Source organism: Sapajus apella, unplaced genomic scaffold (genome assembly GCF_009761245.1).
Source record: "Sapajus apella isolate SASKATOON/1434 unplaced genomic scaffold, GSC_monkey_1.0 scaffold66, whole genome shotgun sequence".
Classification (NCBI taxonomy): Eukaryota; Metazoa; Chordata; class Mammalia; order Primates; family Cebidae; genus Sapajus; species Sapajus apella.
The window spans coordinates 6296919-6305729 of NW_022437006.1; the positions used below are offsets into that span (position 1 = coordinate 6296919).

Here is an 8811-nt window from a genome sequence, read left to right on the forward strand (position 1 = left end):
AGGTTAAAAATAAAATGTATAAAAACTCCTTTGCACTCTCCTCATTTAGTTCTACTCCACAGAATTAACAATGGTTAATATTTTCTTGTTTATCCTTACGGAATTCCATTTATTGGTAAGAATGGTGTCATATAAAACGCATTAGCCAGGTGCAATGGCTCCAGCTTGTAATCACAGCATTTCTGGAGGCAAAGGTGGGAAGATTGCTTGAGGGAAGGAGTTCAAGACCAGGCTCGGCAACACAGAGACCCCATCTCATATGTTTTTTCTTATACTTTCTCTTTCTTTATTATATTTCTTCCTCTTTTTAAAGAACCATTGACTTATCTGCTTATGTGTCATGCCAAATTCAAATGACAGTGATAGATTGTCTTGTGTTATGGGGCACCTGTTTAACTTAAACTTTGCCCAGAGAGTGTCCATGAGGGATTTGCTGACTAATACTGTTTCTGTTTTTTTTTTTTTTTTTTTTTTTTGAGACGGAGTTTCGCTCTTGTTGCCCAGGCTGGAGTGCAATGGCGCGATCTCGGCTCACCGCAACCTCCGTCTCCTGGGTTCAGGCGATTCTCCTGCCTCAGCCTCCTGAGTAGCTGGGATTACAGGCACGCGCCACCATGCCCAGCTAATTTTTTGTATTTTTAGTAGAGACGGGGTTTCACCATGTTGACCAGGATGGTCTCGATCTCTTGACCTCGTGATCCACCCGCCTCGGCCTCCCAAAGTGCTGGGATTACAGGCTTGAGCCACCGCGCCCTGCCCGGTATACTGTTTCTGTTTCTCATTTTCCATTTTCCTTTTTTTTTTTTCCAGTTCATTGTCCAGCTCCTTTTCGATTTCCTCTTCTTTTTCTTGCTCTCTTTCCACCAGCTTCTCCTCCTCCTTCTCCTCTCCATTTCTGCTTTCCCTTTTGTTCATCTTCACTGTAATTTCCATTTGATTGTTCAGGATTTTGATCCCAAGGCATAGCTAATTGTTTCTGTATAAAAAGATACCGTCTTCCATATCATCTATTACTTGTTTTTTCTCCTGTTTGCCTCTCGTTTTTTTTTTTTTTTTTTTTTTTTTTTGAGATGGAGTCTTGCTGTGTCGCCAGGCTGGAGTGCAGTGGCGCAATCTCGGCTCACTACAACCTCCGCCTCCTCGGTTCAAGCGATTCTTCCGCCTCAGCCTCCCGAGTAGCTGGTACCACAGGCACGTGCCACCACACCCGGCTAATTTTTGTATTTTTAGTAGAGATAGTGTTTCACTATATTGGCCAGGATGGTCTCGATCTCTTGACCTTGTGATCCGCCCACCTCGACCTCCCAAAGCGCTGGGATTACAGGCGTGAGCCACCGCCCGGCTCCTGTTTGCCTCTCTACAAAGATGAGCTTGTTGAATTCGGAGCTTTTAGTTTTGTTTGATTCTCCACGCCCAGTAAGAACACATAGTAGATGCTCAATATTTGTTGAATGAGTGAGTGAATAGAATACTTTATTCTTGGGCATGGCGGTGGCAGCGACCTCGTGGCGTCTCTGACTTCTTTCCGAGTGGCGGCGATAGCGGCGGCTGCTGCTCCGAGGGGCGACAGGAGAGAGCGCGCAGGAAGAAACAGGTGCTGGAGGCCAGGCAGCGTGCGCCGAAAGGCACTTCTTCAGATCCTGAAAGTCACCTGCTGGGGGAGCACTGAATCTTCCATTTCTTGGCCTCCCAATGTGCTGGGGTTACAGGCGTGAGCCACTGTGCCCGGCCAGGAGAGTCTCATTTTTATTTTTATTTTTTAATTTTTTTAAACTTTTTTTTTTTTTAATAGAGATTAAGTTTCGCCATGTTGACCAGGATGGTCTCGATCTCTTGACCTCCTGATCCGCCCGCCTCGACTTCCCAAAGTGCTGGGATTACAGGCGTGAGCCACCGCGCCCAGCCTGAATCTCATTTTTAACTCCATGCCTCTCTTGATGCCAAAACCAGCAAGACATGGTGGCAGAGGCCTGTAGCCCCAGCTACTTGGGAGACCGAAGTGGGAGGATCCCTTGAGCCCAGGAGTTCACAGCTGCAGTGAGCTGTGATTGCACCGGTGTACTCCAGGCTGGGTAACAGAGCAAGACCGTATCTCCTGCCTCCATCTGCAGCTGCCAGGAGATGCAGCCTGGCGGTGTCTGCCTCCCAGTGCGTTTCTGCAGGCAAGGCGCTTATTCCTTCTTTTTTTTTTTTTTTTTTTTTTGAGACGGAGTTTCGCTCTTGTTACCCAGGCTGGAGTGCAATGGCGCGATCTCGGCTCACCGCAACCTCCACCTCCTGGGTTCAGGCAATTCTCCTGCCTCAGCCTCCTGAGTAGCTGGGATTACAGGCACGCACCACCATGCCCAGCTCATTTTTTGTATTTTTTGGTAGAGACGGGGTTTCACCATGTTGACCAGGATGGTTTCGATCTCTTGACCTCGTGATCCACCCGCCTCGGCCTCCCAAAGTGCTGGGATTACAGGCTTGAGCCATCGCGCCCGGCCTGCTTATTCCTTCTTATTGTAGAATGGTATTCTTCTACATGTATGTGCCCCAATTTATTGACTCATTTCCCAGTATAAAGACATCTAGCTTGTTTCCAGGTTTTGGTGATTACGAATAAAGCTGCAATAAACATTTGCATGCAGTATTCTGTGTGACTGTAAGATTTCATTTCTCTTGGGTAAATATTTTGGAGTGGGATTGCTGGGTCACGTGGTATTTTATATTTACATTTATAAGAAACTTCCAAAATTTTTCTCAAGCTGGCTGTACCATTTTTCACTCACCCTAGCTATGTATGAGAGTTCCAGCTGTCCCAAATACTCATCAACATTTGATACTGTCAATCTTTATTTTCCTATAGCCATTCTAGTATGTACTAGCATCTCATTGTGATTTCAGTTTGTATTTCCTTTATGACAAATAATGTTGAACATTTTTCCATTGGCTTATTAACCATTCTCTCTCTCTTTTTTTTTTTAGAGACAGGGTTTCACCATATTGGTCAGGCTGGTCTCGAACTCCTGACCTCAGGTGATCCACCCGCCTCAGCCTCCCAAAGTGCTGGGATTACAGGCGTGAGCCACCGCGCCCAGCCTGGCTTATTAGCCATTCATATATCTCCTTTAGGTGTTGCATCTATTCAAAACTTTTGCTCATTTTAAAAAAGCAGGTTCCAGCTGAGCGCAGTGGCTCACACCTGTAATCCCAGCCCTTTGGGAGGCCGAGGCAGGCGGATCAAGAGGACAGGAGATCAAGACCATCCTGGCTAACACAGGGAAACCCTGTGTGTACTAATACAAAAATTAGCCTGGTGTGGTGGTGCATGCCTGTAATCTCAGCTACTCGAGAGGCTGAGGCAGGTGAATCTCTTGAATCTGGGAGGTGGAGGTTGCAGTGAGCTGAGATCATGCCACTGCACTGCAGCCTGGGCAACGGAGCAAGACTCCATCTCAAAACAAAACAAAACAAAAAGCCGGGCACGGTGGCTCACGCCTGTAATCCTAGCACTTTGGGAGGCCAAGGTGGGTGGATCACCTGAGGTCAGGAGTTCACGACCAGTCTGGCCATCATGGTGAAACCCCATCTTTAAAAAAGGAAGAACAAGAAAAAAAGCAGGTTGCTTGTTTTCTTACTATTCAGGTTTTTAAAAATTGTGGTAATATATAACATAATATTTAACTTCTTAACCATTCATAAGCATACAATTCAGTGGCATTAAATATACTCACAATGTTGTGTAACCATCACCAATATCTATACTCAATCATCCCCAAGAAAAATCTGTACTCATTAAATAATGACCTCCCTCTTTCCCCCTGGTGTCCCCCAACCCCACCTCCCAGTCCCTGGTAACCTCTATTTTACTTTCTGTGTCTATTAATTTTCCAATTCTAAGTTCCTCATATAAGTGGAATCATACAATATTTGTCCTTCTGTGTCTGGCTTATTTCACTAAGCATGTTTTCAAAGTCCACCCATGTTGTGGCATATATCAAAATTGCATTCCATTTTATGGCTTATTAACATTTCACTAAATCTAATTATGAGTTTTAAGTGCTCTTTTATGCTCTGTTTACAAATCCTTTTTCATATATTTATATATTTTTGGAGACAGGGTCTCATTCTGTGACCCAGGCTGGAGCACAATGGTGCCATAACAGCTCACTGCAGTCTTGACCTCTTGGGCTCAAGCGATTCTCCCACCTTAGCCTCCCAAGTAGCTAATACTGTAGATGTGCACCATCATGCGTGGCTAAATCTTGATTTTTTTTTTTTTTTTTTTTGAGACGGAGTCTGACTCTTGTTGCCCAGGCTGGAGTGCGATGATGCGATCTCGGCTCACTGCAACCTCCACCTTCTGGGTTCAAGCGATTCTCCTGCCTCAGCCTCCCAAGTAGCTGGGATTACAGGCACCCGCCACTACACCTGGCTAATTTTTGTATTTTTGTAGAGATAGGGTTTCACTATGTTGGCCAGGCTGCTCTTAAACTCCTCACCTCTAGTGATCTGCCTACCTCAGCCTCCCAAAGTGCTGGGATTACAGGTGTGAGCTACCCACCACATCTAGCCAATTTTGATTTATTGTAGAGATAGGGTCTCACTTTGTGGTGCAGGCTGATCTTGAACTCCTGGCCTCAAACCATCTTCCCCACTCAGCCTCCCAAACTGCTGGAATTACGGTCATGAGCTACCATGCCTGACCCAGATATTTAATTTAAAAAACAAAACAAAACATTTTTTTTAAGACTAGTCAAGTGCAGTAGTGAGAAGGGGCAAAAGAGTAGAACAAGGAGCTCGATCTGTAACTGACTGTGAACACTCGATTGAGATAACTCATTATCTTTGGACCAGTCAGATATTTAATTTGTAAATATTTTCTCCCAAACTCTTGCTTGTCTTATTATTCTCTTTGGAGTTTTTCAAAGAGGCAAAAAATTCAATTTTGATAAAGTCTAATATACCAATTTTTTCCTTTTAAGGACCATGACTTTGATGTCATATGTAAGAACTACTTGCCTAATCCAATATCAAAAAGATTTTCTGTATTTTCCTTTAAAGTTTTAAAGTCCTACATTTAGGTCTATGATTCATTTTGAGCAAATTTTAATATAAAGTTTAAGGTATGGATTGGGCTTATGTTTTGCATGTGGATCAAATTGTTTCAGAGCAATTTCTTGGAAACATTAACTTTTCTCCATGGAATTTCCTTGTAAAAAATCAGTTGACTGCTGGGCGCGGTGGCTCAAGCCTGTAATCCCAGCACTTTGGGAGGCCAAGGCGGGTGGATCGCGAGGTCAAGAGATCGAGACCATCCTGGTCAACATGGTGAAACCCTGTCTCTACTAAAAATACAAAAATTATCTGGGCATAGTGGCACGCGCTCCTGGTCCCAGCTACTGGGAAGGCTGAGGCGGAAGAATCGCTGGAACCCAAGAGGCAGAGGTTGCAGTGAGCAGAAATTGCACCGCTGCACTCCAGCCTGGCGACAGAGCAAGACTCGGTCTTAAAAGAAAAAAAAAAAAAAAAAAGAAAAGCAATTCTTCTGCCTCAGCCTCCCGAGTAGCTGGAACTACAGGTGCGTGCCATGACGCGCAGCTAATTTTCATATTTTTAATAGAGACAGGGTTTCACCATGTTGGCCAGGATAGCCTTGATCACTTGACCTGATGATCTGCCTGACTTGGCCTCCCAAAGTCCTGGGATTACAGGCATGAGCCACCATGCCTGGCATCTCCTTACTTTTTAAGGCTGAATAACATTCCATTATATGTACACAGCACATTTTGTTTAGCCATTAATCTGTCCATGGATCCATGGACACTTGGGTTACTTTCACCTTTTGGCTATTGTGATCAATACTGCTATGAACACTGGTGTATACATAGCTTTTCAGTTTCTATTTTCAATTCTTTGCATTCCACAAAGTAAAATTGCTAGATCACATCATAATTCTATGTTTAATTTTTTTTTAATTTGAATCAGAGACAGAGTCTTGCTCTGTCACCCAGGCTGGAGTGCAGTGGTATGATCTTGGCACATTGTAACCTCTGCCTCCCCAGTTCAAGTGATTCTCCTGCTTCAGCCTCCCAGGTATCTGGGACTACAGATGGGCACCACCACACCTAGCTAATTTTTGTATTCTTAGTAGAGATGGGATTTCACCATGTTGCCCAGGCTGGTCTCAAACTCCTGGTTTCAAGTGATCTACCCACCTAAGCCTCCCAAAGTGCTGGGATTACAGGCCTAAGCCACCATGTCTGGCCCTATGTTTCATCATTTGAGGAACTGCCATACTAACGAGATTAAGTCTTATTTGATCTACTTATTTAACGTTGCTTTTTATGTTATTGTCAGATTTATGAGTAGTATATGTAAGATCTTTTGGGCCGACTGACAGCCCCATGGACGCCATGTTAACCTCTGTGATGTGCAGGGACACTCCAGATGTGTTCCTGGAAAATCTAAAGTAACTGGAAGACCATGAAATAAGGAAGAAATGTTTCTTACTGCAGCCTCAGTTGACAAGGCCAATGGACTTTGTAACCGATGGTGGCCAACCTCCTGACTCCACACCCTACAACCCCCTCCCAGCTTGACCAACCTGGTTACTCCACACCCTATGAAAAATCCAGCTTGCAAAAATCCACCCTAAAGTTACTTCTATAGCTTTCCACTGTTTACCCCAAACATATAAAACCAACTTCTATTCCTCCGCCCTCCACTGATGCCCTTTTCGGCCTCAGGCCACCCACACTCGGGTAAATATACAGCCATGTTGCTCCCAGAAAGCCTGTTTGGGGGGTCTTTTCATTCAGTGCACATGTTTTAACAGTATATAGAAAAGGAAATGAGTTTTAGACATTAGTGAATGGTATTGTAGACACTGGGGAGAGTCAAGAAAAATATAAAGGAGATACTCTTCTTTGCCATCACTTTGCCATCATGCCCAGCTAATTTTTCTGTAAGATGGGGTTTCGCCAGGTGCGGTGGCACATGCCTGTAATCCTGGCACTTTGGGAGGCTGAGGTGGGTGGATCACCTGAGGTCAGGAGTTCAAGACCAGCCTGGCCATCATGGTGAAACCCCATCTTTAAAAATAAATTAAATTAAATTAAAAAAAAAAAAAAGAAAGATGGGGTTTCACCTTGCCCAGGCTGGCCTCAAACTCCTGGACTCAAGAGATTCATCTGCCTTGGCCTCCCAGTGTGCTGGGATTACAGTTGTGAGCCATCGCATCCAGCCTATCCTATCTGTTTTTTTTAGACAGAGTTTCGCTCTTGTCCAGGCTGGAGTGCAATGGCACTATCTCAGCTCTCTTCAACTTTCGCTTCCTGGGTTCAAGTGATTCTCCTGCCTCAGCCTCCCAAGTAGCTGGGATTACAGGCATGCACCATCACATTCAGCTAATTTTATATTTTTAGTAGAGACTGGGTATCTCCATGTTGGTCAGGCTGGTCTTGAACTCCTGACCTCAGGTGATCCGCCCGCCCTGGCCTCCCAAAGTGCTGGGATTACAGGGGTGAACCACCACACCTGGCCCCTACCTTTTAAAGTACTTCTTTGTACTTTCTCCTCAATAATTCCCTCTCCCAATGGGGGTTGCCTACCCACCTCATCTCTTTTAACTATGCGTTTTGGAGTACCCTACACATACACACACACACACAAAAACCCCTTTTCTCAAGAACATTGCATTTCCTTTAGAGTGTTTTACTCTTTGAATTGCCTGTTAGCTAAAGGCTAATTTTATGAATAAATTTCACTTTCTTCTTTGTTATATAACTTTATTCTTCCTTCTTCTTTGCTTTATCTCTAATATTTAAAAAAAAAAAAACTTTGAGGCCGGGCGCGGTGGCTCAAGCCTGTAATCCCAGCACTTTGGGAGGCCGAGGCGGGCGGATCACGAGGTCAAGAGATCGAGACCATCCTGGTCAACATGGTGAAACCCCGTCTCTACTAAAAATACAAAAAATTAGCTGGGCATGGTGGCGCGTGTCTGTAGTCCCAGCTACTCAGGAGGCTGAGGCAGGAGAATTGCCTGAACCCAGGAGGCGGAGGTTGCGGTGAGCCAAGATTGCGCCATTGCACTCCAGCCTGGGTAACAAGAGCAAAACTCCGTCTCAAAAAAAAAAAAAAAAAAAAAAAAAAAACAACTTTGCTGTGCTGTTAACATCTTTGTGAAACCTCCTTAGCAGATTTTAGAACAACACAAGATTATAATGAATGAATACTCTGGCACTGGCTGTTAATCGTCTATCCAGAATCTTGCAGCTATAAGAAAAAAATGGAATCATGTTCTTTGCAGCAACATGGACTCACCTAGAGGCCATTATTCTAAGGAATTAATGCAGAAACAGAAAACCAAACATCACATGTTCTCACTTATAAATGAGAGATAAACATTAGGTGGTACACACAGACACAACGACGGAAACAATAGATGCTAGGGACTCTAAAAAAGAGTAGGGATGGAGGGGTGCAAGGGTTAAAAAGCTAACTATCAGGTACTATGTTCACTACTTGAGTGACGAGATCAGTAGAAGCGCAACCTTTGGCAGCATGCAATGTACCTGTGTAACAAACGAGCACGTATAAACCCTGAATCTAAAATAAAAATAAATAAATAGACCCCAGAAGAGCTAGATAGCTAGCTGTCTCCAGTATGTGAGAACACATGAAAAGATGCCATCTGCAAACCAGAAAGCAAGTCACCACTAGACACTGAGTATGTTGGTTCCTTGATCTTGGACTTCCAGCCTCCAGATGTGACAAATCAATTCCTGTTGCACATATATATACATATATATTTTTGCTTCCCTCCCT

The 8811-nt window shown here is 44.2% G+C and overlaps 1 pseudogene; it reads right to left on the bottom strand.

Moving 5' to 3' along the window:
* Positions 1-212: 212 nt before the first annotated feature.
* LOC116530386 lies at positions 213-6762 on the bottom strand (annotated as a pseudogene).
* Positions 6763-8811: the final 2049 nt, after the last annotated feature.